The sequence below is a fragment of the Zonotrichia albicollis genome, chromosome Z, assembly GCF_047830755.1.
Source record: "Zonotrichia albicollis isolate bZonAlb1 chromosome Z, bZonAlb1.hap1, whole genome shotgun sequence".
Classification (NCBI taxonomy): Eukaryota; Metazoa; Chordata; class Aves; order Passeriformes; family Passerellidae; genus Zonotrichia; species Zonotrichia albicollis.
In genome coordinates, this window is record NC_133860.1 from 85,479,193 (window position 1) to 85,498,004 (window position 18,812).

The window sequence follows — 18,812 nt, forward strand, 5'->3', positions numbered from 1 at the left end:
CTTTTATGACTCGTGCCTAGCGAAAAAGTGATCCCCCAAAGTTTAGTGTTACTCCTCATTATTTTGCATATAAAAATTTAAGTTTTTAGTGTAATGTTTCAAATAGTTGGGATGTGTTTCCGGAGACGAATCAATATCCACAGCAATTGCCAAAAGAGTATTAGTTCATTTGCGGAGACAGAGCTTAGCAAAGTATTCCAGCTCACCTTGAAGGTGGTCCTTGTAGCATTGGTATGCTCACCATAATTGCCCCCACTGCCAAAGCAGTGATGAAAAAGAAACAAAGGAGAACGAGAGCTGTTCCTCATTATGATGAGAACTGTCAGAGTGATTTTATGCCTTGGAATGCCGCCAGAAGGGTTTCAGCAGGTATATTTTTACCCCAATTGGCCTCAGCAGTAGCATTGAGACAATTAGATAGAGTTGGATGTTGGCTGAGCAAACAAGCTAATGCCACATCCTCTGCAATCAGTGATAATGTTGACCGATGTTGATAGTATTAGACATGCTACTCTTCAAAACAGAGCAGCCATTAATTTTCTTTTACTGGCACAAGGGCATGGTTGTGAAGAATTCGAAAGATTGTGTTGTATGAATTTGTCTGACCATTCTGAATCCATTCACAAAAGCATTCAAAAATTGAAGGATCTGACAGCCCAAATTAAAGAAGATGGAAATTCCTGGTTAGATGATTTGTTTCAAAAATAGAGTTTCGCACCTTAGCTAAGGCAACTTTACAAGATATGTCTTTATGTACTAAGTGTTCTAATACTGATATGTATAGTGGTACCTTGTGTACTTTGTTGTGTTCGGCGAATGATGAACAGAACAGTCCGGGAAGTTTTTGTCATACAAGCCGGAGATTTAGGAAGTAGAAGCACAGAGAGTGTTCAGAATCTCATGAAAGCAGTAGATGAAGGTATAGACATGAACGGTTTTTTGAACAATAACTTGTAACTGTTACCACACATGATTCATATCTCTTTCAAAGATGAAGTCATCACAGCATTAAGTTGCTGTGCCGTAATGTAGCAGTGCTTTAGTGCAGATAAGTCTCCAAGAGATGATAAGCAGAAATTTTACAGTAGAGCTATGAAACGCAAGTAGTAAGCGACAAGAAAATGAAAGATTCTGGGTCAAACAGAGAGGGGGAAATGTGGGAATCCATAAAGTTAGAGGGTTTTTAGGAAATGGTTAAAAAAGAGTATTTAGGCCTCAGGATGTGGCCCGAAGTTCTGTTACAGCAGAAAAGTTTCCCAAGCAAGCAGAAAAGTTTCCCAAGCAGTAGACGTGACAAATAACAATAGGACTCTGTAGATTTGGCTTTAGGATGGCAACAAGTTTATTTAATGTATATCTTTAGAAGGTTACTGTGAATAGAGCTCTGTTCTTTGTCTTTTATGAACCAGTCTTTGTTTTAACTACTCTTACGTATGTTTTATAAGATTGGATGGAAAGCTTGTCAATATGTCTTGTTTTGGTGTGATTGGTCGAAATCTAAACTGAGATGGTTTTATGTCATTCCGTTTTACCCCACCTTCGGGGACATTTTCCTTTAGGCCAGCATGCTGTTAACATCTAACAATGTTCTGAGGCTGATGTACTAATAAACAAAAAAGGCTGGTCTGAATTTGTCCAGTGTGGTCCATATTTGGACTTTTGCCGCGGCAAGTGGGTTCCTCTCTTAAGACGTGGGTTCCTGAAACCATTGGATCTATAGCTACCCTAGTGCTCGTCAAGAAGCCATTGAGATCTTGCAGTGAAAGCCAGCCCACACAGGAGATCTGTGCTGTAAATGCCTAAAACCTGCAGGATGTAGAAGGTAGATTATGCATTTTCCTCTCAAGTGCATGGCAGCGGGCCTGTCCCTGAAGTGCTGGAGTTTAGTGCCTCAGCTCCTAAAGACAGCTTCTTCTTTCATCTTGATTAACAGGACAGATAGCCTTGTAGTGCAGATGGCTGGCACAGAGACTGATTTTGTACAGCCCTTTGAAGAGTTCTCTTGACAGGAAACAAAGCACGGGGAGATTCATTTCCAGGAGAGAAGGACATCTTCCCTACCTTTCAAAAGTTTTTTTTTTTCCTTTGGGGGCACATGGAAAACACCTCGTGCTCTCTATTTGTCCTGTAACCTGATGTACTTTCAAAGGAGTTCTTATTGACAAAACGATAGCATTTTCATTATGCTAACAGTAACAGTCATAAAAATGACATCAGCAAGACATGTGAGGCAGAAGGGCTCCTTCAGAATGGAGAAAAACAAACTGCACCAAAAATACCCCACAAAACAACAGAAAACCAAACCAAAACACAACAAAACAAGCCCAATAAAAAATCTGCAACCAAAAAGACAGAACTCCATAGCCAGTCCATTTCACCCAGAGTGCTCTTTCGCTGCTTCAGAGCACAGCACTTCCTCTGGGGAGTCCTAAATGGCCCTGTGACACCAAACTCAGGAGGAGCATTTGGTACAGCTCTGCTGACACCTGCACACAACACACTGTCCCTCAGCCAAGAAACAGCCCAGACGTACCCAGCATCTCCAGGGTACTTCTCCTCAGTCTCCTGTTTTGGAGCAGCCATGCTGCTGGCAGCATTGGAGGTGAACAAACTGCCCAAGCTCGAGTTCCCTGGTTTGACAGTATGGGTTCCTTGAGGTGATGCTGCTGCGGCAGCAGCTTTAGTGCCAGAGCCCGCGTAGGTGTGCTCAACCTGCAGCACTTGTGGTGGGCACTGTTCCTGTGCCTCACTCCTGACTTGGGGGTCCTTCATTGCCAGACATTCTCTGGAAGTCTTCGCAGGCTGCCCAGTGAGATGTCAGCACTTGCAGCTCGAGTGAAACAGAAGAAAGCAGTCAGACACTGCAGCTTGTCCCTGTCAGCCAGGAGTCATCGACTGTGAGGAAAGGGAAAGAACAGATTGACAGAGGATACAGACAGCTTGTTTCAGTCTTCCATCTGGATCACCATGTTCCACTGTAAAAACACCTCCAGAAAGAAGGAGAGCAGGAACAGGCCAGCAGGAATCTATTTGGATGACTGCTGGCCCAAAGGCCAAAGGACAAGTTTCACTGTCCAGGGCAGCAGTTGAGATTCAGCACCATGAAATGTCCCTCAGAGTGATTGTGATACAGAGTACAGCAGGATGGCACTCAGAGGCATGGCCCCACTCCCTGCTGCTCTGCACTGGAAAGGCAAGGAGGGCAGAAACCACCAGTTTGGTGACTGCAGTGACTGCATCCCTCTTTCATTCACTTGGTTTTCTAGAGCCTGAGGGAGGCAGATAGCTTCCTCTCTGATGATTTTCATGTCTTCTTCAAGCCTCTTCTCCAGTGGCTTGATCCTGGCATCAGTTTTCTGCAGCTCTGCCTGCAGGTATTCCTTGATGTTCTGTAAACAAGGGGGGAGAGGACGCCTTGTAGAAAAAGCAAGGCTGCTGTGAGTGCACCACAGCCCACTGAGAATGGCCTCGCCCAGGAGGATTCTCCTGAATGGAGCAAGCGCTAGGGCTGCTCTGACACTCAGGCCTTCGTGCACCAAGGCAACCTTCTGATGTCACTACGACAATTTGACAACCATGCCCAGACATGAGAAAGCAAATGCTCCCTGTTGGTCTGTGAGTTTATTCAAAGCACTAACCAACCTTCCCTACAGCAAACACAAAATAGCCAGGGAAGTTCTCCTCTGTCACAGAGCAGCACAAATTCTCCTCATGGACCAAATCCCTGTTGTTCAGGGGATCCAAGAGGAACTCCAGGAGTGGCCCAAGCACCTACAGTGTGTACCCCAGCTGAGCACTCAGATGGGACACAAGCAAAGGAAACCAGACGAAGAAAATGACCCAAAGCATTGCACATGTGAGAAACAACCCTTCCTTTAACTTTTTAAAGGTGTTTTAAACCTTAAGAAAGGACTGAATAAGGAAAGATTGCAGCACTGGGAGTTTCCATGATTAGCAGCCACATGCTCATCTACAGAAGGGATGCTCTGCATTTTATACCCTTAGCGCCTCCGAAAGTTTTGTCAGTCAACTCTTTCTCTGTTGTCCATTGGTGGAGATTAATTTCTTGCACCTTGACTGGAGGACAGGTGTTCTTACACCCTGCCTGCTGGTCACAAGCCAGCCCTCCCCAAATGCCCTGACTACCAAGGCGATTACAAGGGGCTTAAGAAAGAGGAGTATGGGAGGACATACTACAATAACAGCTCTTTACATTTTAACATAATACCTATCCACATAATAGCTGTCTCTTAATTGTGAGAGCCAGCTATTCCATTACTCACCTCCAGTGCACAGAACCAGGAGAGAAGGCACTGTTGGCATCACAGCTGAAATCCTTCCTACCAAATCTCCCCGCATATTTGCACCTTTCTTGGACATGGCCAGGACTCCTGTGGATGTTCATCTCTGCCTTTCTTCCCCTTTGGAAGCAGTCAAACTGGCAACTCGTGGGGAAACCAAGGGCTTTGTGGGGGCTGCATTGCTCTGCACACAACCAGGCCACCCATGGCACAGTGCTTTGGTGCCTAAAAAGATCAACCAGCTAGAAAAGGTTTCATTTTGACCTTTCTTACCTGCTAACAGAAGTTGCCAAAATGAAAGTTACCAAGCAGGGCCTGATCCCTGCTGAGAGCTGAGGGTTAGAAAGGAGGCATTACTTTATTTCAGTGCTGGGTGCATAGGGAATCACTTCCCATAGCCCTGCATAGCCGGCAATTTCACCTACCAGTGTGTATCCATGGACCTAAGACATATTCAATACTTTGCTGAAACTCACAGGCTAAACATTACCCCAAATTTATTGACATATTTCAGTCACTTCTCAGAATTTATTGACATCAGAGTAGGAGTGTCCTGTAGGTCCCTGGTGGTTGTTGCCAGAGGTTCAGGGGAAAATCCATGCACAAAAGAGCCTAAGACGCAACTGGGCTTGCAAAGCAAATTTATTCCATTAGTTTCAGTAGCAAAGAATACATACCAACCCCTGGATTCCCAAAAATCTGCTGAGCAGAAGGAGATGGAGCGTGGTACTCAGCAGAAGGGGAGGTAGGCAGTGCACTCCCAGGACATGCCCTGGATCAAAACAGTGCGCATCTCATCCTTCTCACCCTTCCAGCTCAGAACCAAGCCTTGTATCTCCTGCTCAGGAGTGGAATTTTCCCAGTTGCAGCATCAGCTCACACATGGCTGGCTGTGACATGATGGCTCAGGATGACTCCATGACTCCCTGCCACCAAGGCTTCCATTATGCTCTGTTCCCCCTTCAAAGCTTGACTGCTCACTGATTGACCAATACATTGATTCTCTTTCAAGGGTCAAGGTCCCCCCTGTTAAACAAGACACTTTTCTTCATTGTCCTGTCAACTTGCTCAAACATGGATCAAGTATGGCAGGGCCTGGGACACGACTGTGGTTCCTGACACAGTCATTTGGGAAATATTCCCTTGCTCAAACTCTCCTTTGGTGATCAAGAGCCTCCTAAAAACATTTTCTTCTCTTTGAATGCATTCCAGCTACCTTCTTAGCAGGACCACTCTCCTTATTCTCTAGGGCAGGATAGCCACTTGCACACAATAAGCACTGCAGTGGGGGAATACAGGGTTCAGCACTCCTGTTAAAGGTGAAGGAACTGACAAGACTAAGCCCTGTTTGTTGCACTTAATGCCTCTCCTTCCTATTCTGGGAACAAAACACGTGTGTTTCATCAATACACTCTGCAAGTGCTCTTGCTGAATGAAGCCACATTGCTGTGTCAATAAAGCAGCTGGGACTCAGTTTCTTCATGCAGGGAAAGCCCGTTCTTTATTTACGTACCTCATTTTTATACTGTTTTCACAGACCGCGTGTACAGCTCCAGCTGGCTGCTAGTTTCCTTGCCATACAATTTATTGCTTAGAAGGTGTTTTGGTGTGTACATGCTAGGACTCACTCAGGTGGTTAAATTTTTCTTTCATGGACGCTCATGGGACATATTTCTTGTTTATTCCAGATGCAAACAGTTTTCTTAGCACAATAGCATGTTGTGCTAACTGCTCAAATTCTTAAGACTTTTGCCATGGGAAGTTAGCTGGCTGCATGTGGAAGACGTAACAGGCCAGCTGGGAATTTAGCAAAGCAAGGCCTGATTTTATAAGTCCTTTCTTTCCTAATCCCCCTACCTGTGTGCAACACATTGTGACCTTCTTTCAAAAACTAATGAAGAAAACACAGATTTGCCTACTGAGATTATTCTGCTCTCTTCCAAATCAGTTCACTCCTCAAGCAAAACCCTCAGAAATATCCCCGACTCCCTCTCTCCCAGCAGCTCAGGCTGCTCAGGCCTCTGCTGGGGCTCCACCCTGCCCAAGGCCGCTCTCACCTCCCAGGCGCTGACAGCTCTGCACCATAGGAAACCTTCCTGAGCACCCTCTCTGATCTTTCTGCTTTCTTAGTTGAGCAAGGCTCTCCTTCAGCCAAAGAGATTATTGCACTTAGGGATCCAAATCCAAGTGGCAGGAACCCAAATGCTCTTGAGTCACAGCTGCAGGCCTGAATCCACACAGGATGTCTGGGCTGCCCCACTCCTCTTCTGTTTTTTTCTGCAAATGCCCCTGCCTTTTCTGCCTCAACTAGGAATACCACAGCTATGCCAAAACCAGCCAGTGGATGGTATTCTATAAGCAGTGTGCTTTGGGATGGATGAATGAAAAAAACTTTCCCCACTTTTGAACCATACAAAAGAAGCCATAAGCATGTCTTAGCACCAGTAGAAAACAACTGCTAATTCAGGAGGAAATGTTGAGTTTTCTGAAAGAGTCAGAAGGGGATCTTTCAAATCATGTTCCAAATGAGTTGATGTTTCAGAAACTTTATTTAATTGCTTTATTTAATTAGTCCTACTCTATAACCCTATTCTACAAAACTTTTCAACAATCCTGCTCTAGAATCCTGTTCTACAATTCTACTGAAAATTGGCTATGGAGATAACATCTTGACATGATATGTTCTTGTGTCCTACTTCTTCTGGACTGAGTTAATGAGTGGTGCCAGGATGGATGCTGGCTTGGCTGTTGCTACAAATGAATGCTGTCCACAGGAAAAAAAAAAAAAAAAGAAAACAAAACAAGAACAAGAATCATGACTTCCCAAGCTCAGTGTTATTCACAGGCTCAATGAGGTTTCCTCTAGTTCCTAGAAAGACCCAGAAAGTAGAACAGTGGGACCATCTGTTCCCCAGTTGTCATGTACAGGACCTGGCCATCCCAGGCAAATGTGGCCCAGAGTCCAAGTCATCTGTTGATTGTGATGTCTTCATGTTGCTTGGATTTTTGCCCTGCCAGTGCTCTAGAAATGGTGCTTTCTGTGCCTGGGGTTTCTTCCTTTCAGGAAACTCCAAGGACTCACATAAGTCCCTGCTTTGCAAGACAGGCACTGTGCTGATTCCCACAGGGAGACAGAGCAGTGTCTGCCTTTCCATGCCCTGCCCCTCGTGTGCTGGATGCACCTTCCTTCCCAGCAGGGCCAGCCCAGTGGCACTGGGCCCTGCAGTTCCCTCTCTGCCACACAACCTGGCAGTAACCCTGGTGCACTTCCCATCACATTTTACCTGCAGGAGCTCCCTGGCAGACCAGCGCTGCTCCTCGTCTGTCTGCAGGCAGCAGCTCAGGAGGTCACGCAGGCAAGGCGAGAATTGGTCGGGCTGCTGCAGCCATGGGGTCCCTACTGTGGCTATCAGTTGTGTAGCCTGGAGAAAAAGGAGACACCAGGCTGTACTTGCTGCTTTCACATCTCTAAGTGCTCTCCCACCTCCCTTTGTTTAACCTCTGCTCTTCAGTGGCAGTTTCTACCCTGGCAGAGACCCAGAGATCATTTCCCTTTACTAACCAGAAACCCAAACCCTGATGCAGCCACAGCTTTTCCACCATCCCGCAAATCCTTCTCTGGAAGGTGATTTCATTGACTGACCTAGTTAGTGGGAGCTACATCAGGAAGAGCACATTTGCTTCTCTGAGGATTCACACCAGCTTGAGAGGCTTTTTGGAAGAGGGACTTTGCTATACTAACTGATTTCCAGGGTTAGTACATGAAAGGCATGTCTGCAGTGCTTGTTGGTCCTGTAAGTGCACGTGCCCTAGCACAAAACTCAACAAGGTTTTTGTGCTGTTCTTGAAAACAATGGGATCTGGAAGGAAAGAAAGGAAATCCATTAGTTAATCCCCAGGTAAGAAAATGAACATTTTCAATCTCAGCGTCAACACAGACAGATTAAGATGCCTGCACAAATGTACAGGGATGAAAATTCCTGCTTGGGCACACAGGAGCCACCTGCAGCTCTGCCTCTCAGCAGTCTGAAAACTGCAGCTTCCCATTTTGCAGCCAAAGAAAAATTGTCATGGTCAGAAGAAGGAGAGGTGCCATCCCTATGGCAACCCTCTGCTCATTTGGCTACTCAAGTCAATGCATTAATGGTAGGCCCATGCCAGAAAGAGCCAGGAAACAAATGGGAGGTTTTGTCAGGCTCTCCGCATCACCAGGCTCTGGCTTGGTGACACAGAGGATGTGCCTTTGGCTAGGAGAGAAACACGGTGACCGAGTGTTTCAGCAGCACTGCACAAGAAGCAGAAGAGACTCAGTGGCCTTTACACTCTCATGCCCAGGGTTCAGGCATGTTTCCCAGTGAGAGGAAACTGCTCAGGGAGTTAGGGTCATCTCTAAAGACCACAGTTTTAGAAACTTTGTTGGGTTTGAGTCTCCTTCCTTCATTTCTGGAAAGATAACAGCAGTTGTCAGATGCTTCTTTTCTGCTCTTAAGGCCATCTCCACAGCCAAAGGACTGGAACCACTTAAAAGCCAAAGGAAAGCCTGAGAATAGAGTTTGTTTGGAGTTTGTTTGCATGTGATAAGGCTTGAGTTCCCCCACTGCTGCAACCAAAAGTACAGCAGATGCTGATGTGTTGCAGGCACATTTTTAGGAGGGGTCCTTGGTGGAAGTGGTTCAGGCAGATGGCAATGGGCTTTTGTCCAATGGCACGCAGGACAAGGGACAGGTGAGAAAGACAGTGGGATCAGTGAGTATTTGCTCCTTACTGTGATGGGACTTTCACTCCAGTAGGGAGGTTCTTGTTCTCTCATTTCAATCCCCACGATTCCGAAAGACCATATGTCCACTTTGGGACCATATGGTTGACCTGTGATGACTTCAGGCACCAGCCACCAAGGAGTCCCGACTACCGAGCACCGTCTGCTCTGCTCAGGGCTGAGCTGAGTAGAGAGGCCAAAACCAGCTGAAGAGAAAGCAAAATACTGGTTTTATTTGAATTCTATGCAATTAGGAAAGCAAGCAAAAGAATTCCCCAGTAGAAGTTTGAAAATGTGCTGTTGAATCTCCTGGCATTGGTGACTTAAAAAATCCCCCCATTTTTTAAAATGTCTCCAGTAGTGTCTTTTGTTCTTTGGAACTTTAAACTGGTAGTTCCCTCCCTCTGGAAGGGACACACACAGAGCAAGGCCACTCCTGACTGCTTGTTCCTTGTCCTACCTCTGTGCGCGTTGCAACTGTGCCCTCAGCTCACAGCGGGTGTCCCTGCACTGCCACCAGCACCATTTAGGGGAGCTGGCTGTCCCGCCAAGCAGCCCCACACCCACATCCCTGGAATGCTGCTCCTGACCAAGAATACACTGACCCAGCTTGACAGAACTGTCGGTTCTGAGAAGGATGTTGTCACTTTTCACATCTCTATGGATCACATTGTTTGAGTGAAGAAAATGCAGTCCTTGCAGGCACTGAGAGAGAAAACAGAAAGAGGAGGGCAAAAATGAGTGATGTGATTTCATCCCACAGGAAAGGCAACAAAGAATCTAAAAGATTCCCTCTCCAGGGGAATGGGCAGTAATGGCAGAACACAGTGCCACTGAGAGGAAGAGCTTGCTGCTCCAACACTTGCAGAGCAGGACCTTTCTGAGGAAAGGCATGTCAGCTTCTGAAAGAGCAACAGCACCTGCTGTTGGAGACTGTCCCCTGCAAACCAGCCAGGATGACTGCTGCTGCAGTGCATGTGCTCAGAAGGAAAGAGCATTTTGGCTGCACTCCTGTCCTTGTATGCTGAGGCCTGAGAGAAACGAGTCTCTCTCTCTCTTTTTTATTTGCTGATCATTTCAATTCCTGCCACCAGCACCTTTGCTTTCACAGGCAAGGAATGCAGTGAAGACAGACTCCAGGCAAACATTTAGAGAGGCAAGGTGGAGAACAGCAAATACAAATACATGAGCCAGAGCGAGAATACAGCAGCAGGAGAGAAGAGTACTGGCACTGAGTACAGGGAGTGCAGGGGCACTGGCAGGCCTTTCACTTGAGATGCTTTTACTTGCCCATAGCATACCAGCCACACAGAACCAAAGCTTGGCACAGGAAATCACTGCAGGTCTGAGCCCCTGTTTCCCAGACAATGCTGCCCAAGCCTTTGGAAACACAGATGGGATTGCTGGCCTCCCGGCTGATGGCTGCTGCCTCATGCTCATGCAGGGAGGTCGTGCTGAGGATATCGTTCAGGGTGCCTCCGTCCATGTACTCCAGCACCAGCCAGAGTTCCTCCCCCCAAAAGTAGCTGAAAGAAGGGAATAAGGGTGTGGAGATGAACATGCATGGCTACTTTGCAGTGCAGATGGCTGGCACAGAGACTGATTTAGTACAGTCCTTTGAAGAGTTCTCTTGACAGGAAACAAAGCACGGGGAGATGCATTTCCAGGAAAGGAGGGCATCTTCCCCACCAATCAGCAGTTTGCCAAAAGAATTCCTTTCCATTTGTAAACCAGAGAAGCTCAAGCTATAACCAATCCCAAAAGGGGCTTTCAGCAGCCGGACCCTGACCTGTTTATGAGCAGGCTGAGCTCTAAGATGCCCCTCTCCCAGCTAAGGAAGGCTCCAGCCTCTGCCGTCCCTCCAGCCCTCAGGGGCAGGGCAGTGACCACAACAAGGCTGGCAAAGCCCAAGCATGAGCACTGACAGGCACTGATGGGAAGAAGCCACAGCCAGCCTGAGCCCCATACAAGCTTTTGCCCCCATTCAGGACACAACAGGATGGGCTTTGAGATCAGCCCCACTAAGGTGTGGATCTGTGCCCTTTTTGTCCCAACAGGTTATTGTAGACACAGAATCCCCTGGGCTCTCTTCTCAGCCCCACCAGGTCTTATCTGAGAGCACAGCACTGGCAGCTGTTAAGGGCAAGAAGCAGATTCATTGGGTTGTGCTGCAGAATCACAAAGGACTTGATGTGTTTTCCTAGAGACTGGTCTGAGCAAGGCTTGGCCCAATGGCTAAGAGTCTAACAGTCGTGGGAAAGAGTGGGAATCTGGTATGGAAAAGCGCCATGGATCTGAGGAATATACCATGGCTGGGCTTGAGGCTCTCTCCTGAGAAATGCCTGCAGTACGGTTTTATCTGATCACGCCACTTGGATGTGTCTCTTGGACACATCTTGATATGCACAAAACTAGAAGATTAAATAAAAGTTGTTATAAAGATACTGCTTTTTTCTTTGGGGGCATGTGGAAAACACCTCATGGTCTCTATTTGTCCTGTAACCTGATGTACTTTCAAAGGAGCTCTTATTGGCAAAAAGATAGCATTCTCTTATTGACAAAATATAGCATTCTTATGAAAATAAACTGCAGATGTAGTAGTGGTAACAGTAACAATCATAAAAATGAAACAAGCAAGACATGTGAGGCAGAAGGGCTCCTTCAGGATGGAGAAAAACAAACTGCACCAAAAATACCCCACAGAACAACAGAAGAAAAGAAGCAAAAAGGAAACCAAGCACAAACCCCCACAAAAAAAAAAAAAAAAAAAAAAAAACAAAAACCCAACCAAAATAAAAACAAAAAAAAAAAAACAAACCCCAACCAGAAAGACAAAAGTCCAAAGCCAGTCCATTTCTGTGAAGTTATTTTTCTCTGATGACTGTTTGGAAGTCAGGAGTCTAAGGAGAATTTTGGAAGATAAAAATTCTGTTCAGTTTGGCCACGATCAGACAGGACTCGCCTAGATAATTTGCAAGGTCACATCCTTCTGCTGATGCAAGAACAATCCCTGCTTCAGCCTTCAGCGGAGAGGGAAGCTCAGGCAAACCCAACCCATCCAAGTTGCCATCAGAGGCAGCAGGAACACCCAGAGCGCTCTCTCGCTGCTTCTGAGCGCAGCGCTTCCTCTGGGGACTCCTAAATGGCCCTGTGGCCCCAAATTCAGGAGGAGCATTTGGTACAGCTCTGCTGACACCTGCACACAACACACTGTCCCTCAGCCAAGAAACAGCCCAGATGTACCCAGCATCTCCAGGTACTTCTCCTCAGTCTGCTGTTCCAGGGAGATGAAGGAACTGCCCGAGCTCGAGTTCCCAGGTGTCACAGAAGAGCTTTCTTGAGTTGATGCTGCTGCGGCAGCAGGTTCAGAGCCCATGATGTGCTGGACCTGGAGCATTTCTGGTGGGCACTGTTCCTGTGCCTCACTCCTAACTTGGGGTCCTTCATTGCCAGACATTGTCTGGAAGTCTGTGCAGGCTGCCCAGTGAGATGTCAACACTTGCGCCTCAAGTCAAACAGAACAAAGCAGTCAGACACTACAGCTTGTCCCTGTCAGCCAGGAGTCACTGACGGTGAGGAAAGGGAAAGAACAGATTGACAGAGGATACAGACAGCTTCTTTCAGTCTTCCATCTGGATCACCATGTTCCACTGTAAAAACACCTCCAGAAACAAGGAGAGCAGGAACAGGCCAGCAGGAATCTATTTGGATGACTGCTGGCCCAAAGCCCAGAGGACAAGTTTCACTGTCCAGGGCAGCAGTTGAGATTCAGCACACCAGGAAATGTCCTTCAGAGTGACCGTGATACACACTAGAGCAGGATGGCACTCAGAGGCATGGCCCCACTCCCTGCTGCTCTGCACTGAAAGGCAAGGAGGGCAGAAACCACCAGTTTGGTGACTGCAGTGACTGCATCCCTCTTTCACTCACTTGGTTTTCTAGAGCCTGAGGGAGGCAGATAGCTTTCTCTCTGATGATTTTCATGTCTTCCTCAAGCCTCTTCTCCAATGCCTTGATCCTGGCATCAGTTTTCTGCAGCTCTGCCTGCAGGTATTCCTTGATGTTCTGTTACCAAGGAGGAAGAGGACGCCTTGGGAGTGGAGTGGCTGCCATTCTTTCACTCACCTGGTTGTGTTGATCACCCCTCTGCTGATGGAGATTCTCCTCTTGAATTCTTCCATGTCTTCCTTGTTCCTCCCCTTCACTGCCATGATGGCACTCTGAACTTGGAGCAGCTCTGCTTGTGGCTCTGCCTTGATGTTCTGTGCACACAAATGCAGAGCAAGTGACTGGGAGCTACCACCAGGCTCAGCTTTTTTCCTTTCTTGCAGCCGCAAAATCACATTGATTCAGCTCCTTCTTTCTGCTTCCCTCCCTACCTCTGCCTCCATTTTAAACCTCCTGTTCCAGGGCTGATCTGTGCAGATTCCAAGGCTCTGTGCTTCCAGTGCCTGTGGGATTCCTGGCCTCCTCAGTCCCAAGAGCTGTGGTTTATGCCCTTCCTCCTGCCCTTCCCTCTGTGCCCTGGCCAGTCAGGCTTACCTGGCCTTTCTCCTGTGGCTCTTCCACCTGCTGCCCGAGCTGCTCTTCCTGCTCTCGGGCTGGGAACAGCTCTCCCTGAGTCTGGCATGGCATCTCAGTTGAAGCAGTCTGCTCCTGCTCTCTCTCTAGAAGCACCTGCACAGAAAGCAAGACAAGATGGGTTTCAGCTTCCCATATGACCTTTGTGGGCCAAGACTCAAAGACTGCTGGGCTCACTCATTCCCAAAGCACTGTGCTGCTGCTCTGCTGGGTCATTCTCTGTTTGAGGGGAGGCACAGATTCCAAAGTGACCCTGGCCCTACAATCAGGGGCCATCTGGGACTGAAGCTGCAAGAGCCTCTCAGGCAGGTGACAGGGAAGGTGTGGCATTTCTCAAGGGTCTGGTGAGGGCCTCCCTGTGCTTCTACCATGTCCTGTTTGTCTTTCAGTAGTGACTGACACCCTGCCCTGTCCCACAGCTCCATCCTGGCTCCGCAGGTGCTTTCTGGATGAGCTCACTCCTTGTCAGAGATGCTTCTGGAGTTCTCTTCAGGCCTGCACCAGCATTCCTGCCTTTCTGACATCCACACTCTTGTTAGAAAAGCTGGTCATTCAGGAGATGAGGATGCGTGCAAAGATCTCTGATGGAGGTCACAGAGCCTCTATGGCCATCTCAGCATACGGAGGAGGACCATGGTGTTTCTTCTCCCTCTTTTGTCAACTGAGAATTCTGACCAGCAGAAACAGAGACTCTTCTAAGGCCCCATTAATGAAGGCACTTACACAGCCCTGGGGATGCCAGTGAAGGAAACCATGTGTCATGTAATGCATGGCATGTATGACCAGAGTCACCAAACACCACTTAAACATGGAATTGTTCCACCTCTCCTAGAGAGGCGGAAATTTACAGAATTAACTGGAGACTTCAGGGCACAAGAAGCTGGAGGATGAAAACAACTCTGTGGGAAAAAACCACAGAGGGGGAAACATCTCTGCCTGCTCAGAATCGGTCAAGGGAACATGTCTCTAATCCTCTCCTGAGAGGGGTGCTGCTTTAGGTGAGCTTTGCACCTCCAACTGCCTTGGACCAGAGCCAGGAAGATTGAATTATGTAAATGTTACATAGATAGATGGATAGATAGATAGATGGATAGATAGATAGATAGATAGATAGATAGATAGATAGATAGACAGGAAGAAAGACAGAGAGATAGATGTCATTACTATGATCTGTCTTTATTGTCCTCTCTGTGTCTCCCCACATCAACACTTGGTGGCCATTGCCATGATCAGCAGCAATCCTGAGATTGCTTTCCTGTTGCTCAATAAACCACTCTCTTGGAGAATGTGGAGCGTGTAGGTCCTTATGGAATGCAATCAGATCCAGAGCACTGCACTGGGAACTGCACTCTTTGTGCATCTGTGCTCGGGCAAGTTCTTCTCTTGGACACGACCACGCTGTGCTGAAGTGCCTGGAATCCAAACAGCAGTCCAGCCCCTCCCAGCTCCTGTGATCTCTGAGGAGCAGCTGGAATGCAAAGCATTGATCTCCTGCTCAATTCCCAAACACAACACACACTGCTTGCCTGGGCTGCAGAAAGGCACGGGCACTGCTAATTTTAAGGTGATCTGTAAGGCCATACTGGCTGGCGTAGAACCACAACAGCTCCTTCTGCACCAAAGTCTCTGCACAGAATGATGTGTTCTCATGCAAAAAAACTGCATTCCCCACAAGTGACACCTTGGAATAAAAACTTCAAGCAGAACCATTCCTAGTGCTGTGTAAGGGCAGGAAATAATTCCGAAAAGAACCTGCGTTGGGAAAAGAGAAAATGAATTGGGTCTTCTCCTCCAAGTAAAGCAAAAAATAACACCAAAAAAGGGAGGGGAAGTCCAGTCCAAAAGTAGATAAATATTTCAATGCATTGCAGAGATGCTGAAAACCCGTCAGGAGCCTCCCACTGTCCAGGCTAAAGCTCCCTCAGCACCTCCTCCCTGGCCTGTGCTGCACCCCCTTGCCCAGCTCCCCTGTCCTTCTGGGCACACGCTGCAGCCCCTCCATGACTTTCTGCTCCCCAGGGCCCACGAGTGCACACAGCACTCCAGCTGTGGCCGCAGCGCTGCCCAGCACAGGGCCACGCTCACTGCCCTGCTCCTGCTCACTCACTGCTGCTGGCACAGCCACCATGCCCTTGGCCTTCTTGGCCCCCTGGCCACACGCTGCCTCATCTTCAGCTGCTCAAGGCCGCCAGCACCCCTGGCTCCTGTTTTGCGGAGAAAAGAAGAAACCTCACAACTTTATGAAAGTTGTAAAGCTCGGTATGTTTATTTACAGCGCTGGACGCATACGGAGAAAATTCTCCTCAAAAGGCATGCGTGCCTCCGAAGACTTTGAGTCCTCTTTTTATCCCCCTTCCAAATGCATATGCATACAGTTTCACAATAAGTTCATACATATTCATCCCGCATGACATTTAGCACCAGTTCTTCTTTATCAAAGGAATTTCTAGGTCGGGGCCAATTGACCTCGTGGTCTTTTCTGTTTTTCTTTCTCTGTCTCCTTGTTGTCTCGGCCTACGAGTTTTTCCTTCAGCTTTGGCCTCACAGACTTTTCACCATTGTTAGACACTTCACCTAATTCAGGATGGGTCCCTACTCTGTCTCATTCCCCCCTTTCCTAGGAAGTAAGTAAATTCTTTTACTTAATGAAAACTTTCATCACAATAAGTGTCTTTTAATGCTTCACTGTGTATGTTTGATAAAGAGGTTAGTACAGCCATTCGTTGTAGTATTCTCCAGTTCCAAATTAACAATATAATAGATAATCCTAAGCTTATCCCAACTAATATTAGTAAAACTACAATAGGGTGGCACAACTTATTAAAGATTCCATTTGCAGTTGGTGACCACCCAAAGATCACATCTCACTAGTGGTGGTCCATATTTTATTTTATTCTTTGTAGAACTCTGGTTATCTCCTTTGTATCATTTTGGACAGTAATTAAGGTTTTCTTTCCACTTTCTTGGATTTCTTTCAAGACTTCTAATAAGTTTTGGTGCTTAATTAATTGTTTTACCAATGTAAGGTTCATCCCAATAGGGATACGTGGTAGTCTGTGATACATTGTGTAATTGGCTGTAATCAGCTGGTGGGATGTTACTGGTACCAAATACGAAAAATCACACCCAATAATCTTAACAAAATTACAAATACAGATATTAGAATGGTTTCTACTAGATGGAATAACATCATTGCTATCAATTTGTACAGCAGCACAAGCAGTTCTCAAGCATACACCCCTTTCCAGTATATACGAGCACAGTTTTCTGGTCAGTGACTGGATGAATTTCAAAGTGGCAAATACTCTGTTCAGTGTCCAAACACATCTTGGGCACTAACAGTATTGCTTTTACAAATGAATCCCATTTGTTCTCTAGTAATGCAGGATTCTAAGTTTACTGTCTGCCACTTTTCATTCATCTTTTCATGCCCACACTCTATGTTCTGAAGGATAGAGTATTGTTTTTTCATGGTTTAATCTTAGGGCAATGATGGGATGGATAACATAAACAGTGGCATTACGTATGGTAAGCGCAAAGGCAGTGGCCACATTAGAAACAGGATCATAGGTGAAATTCACCATAGTCCACCAGGATTGAAACTTCCTTTCAAAATCAATTGCATTGTCTCACTCAATTTTCCGAATTTCAGCTGGAAAATTACCTTCACCCCTTTCCTATATGATCAGAGCTGCTGTTGCTTGTATCCATAACTGTGCTTGAATACAACTGAAAGCTAAAGACACATTATCTTGAACTATACTAAGTGCTTCTACTATCAACTTGTGTTCTTGGACCTCGGCCTTTTCATACTTCTTTACTTTTGCAGTACCTTTGAAATCTGTCACTGGCTAGTTCTTAATGCTAATAGAGATTACTGTAAAGGCTGCTTCAATTTTGTTAGGCTACCTGCTGCAGCAGCCAGTTTATTCATCAGTATTTCTGAATCAATTCCATTTAAAAGTCCTAATCTTGTCCCTAATATGCCAGTTAGATGTTTGTTATGGGGAACAGGAACTGCTTTCTGTCCATGACCATCCCTCCCTGCCAGAGGGATGTGCTGGGCTCATACTGCAAATTCAGACACACTTCACAAGTGTATCTGACAGAGCTTGAGGCAGATGTTTGTTCTGAAATGTAGAGACCTCAGGGAATCTAACCTCTCCCTCCCCCTCCAAAGCACCTGATTTCCCAGATGTGTGGCAAGCAGGAATGTCTCTCCTGGTCTACAAAACCTCACCCACCTTGCCCCTAGCTAAGATCAAGCAGTGGACTGTGTTCAGGGCAGAAGATAACAGTATTTGTCAAACAGATGAGAATAAAACTGGCTGAAACATATGGGATTTGGCTAGAAAGATTTCAGGTCCAAGCCTCAAGTAAATAATGGAGGGGAAATCTTGAGAGAAGAGTCTAAATTCATCGCAGTGTCTCAGAAGAAACAGGGATCAGGTTTCTGCTACTTGAAACACTCAGCACAAAAGTGATGCTCCAAATCCTACAGCCTGCTGCTGAGCTCTGAGGGAGTCTCTCTCTCTACTTCTTTTAAGCAGAATCTAACTGCCTCAGACTGGGACAATCACTGATCCAAATCTCAGTAGGAAAAGGGATAGCTCTAAATAAAGAAAATCACCTTCTTTGTTTCGGTTAATTCATCACCTGCAGTTCAGCACCCTTTACCAGCCATTGCCTGGGGGTTCAGCCAACTAGCTTGGAAAATGACTTAAAGAAACTGATTTCTTGGTGCTCCTGGTTTTAGGCACCAGGAGAGCTGGCTCCTTCCTTTCTTGTTCTGCTCCTGAGATATGCCTGTTTTTGTGACCATGTTGTCCAGTCCTCAAAGGAAGTTTTTAGGAAGGAGGAGCAGGCTGGTTGGATTTTTGAGATGTTAATTTGCATTATCAACTCCACACGTTTGAGAGACCATTCTGGATTGAATAATAGGTGTTGTTCAGTCACATTCTTTACTACGTTAGGTTCAAGTTTGGAGTTTGGGTAGAGTCTGAACTAGTATGGGGTGTATAAGGCCCCGCTGTGGTAAAAAGTGCAGTGTCTACTTTGAATTCAAATGAAAGTCTGACAGTAACTCGAGCTCAAAGGCAGGTCACTTCTACAGGCTGTATCAGGGTGAAATGACACCAACAGTCTGATTCACTTAGGTTATCACAGACTTCCTG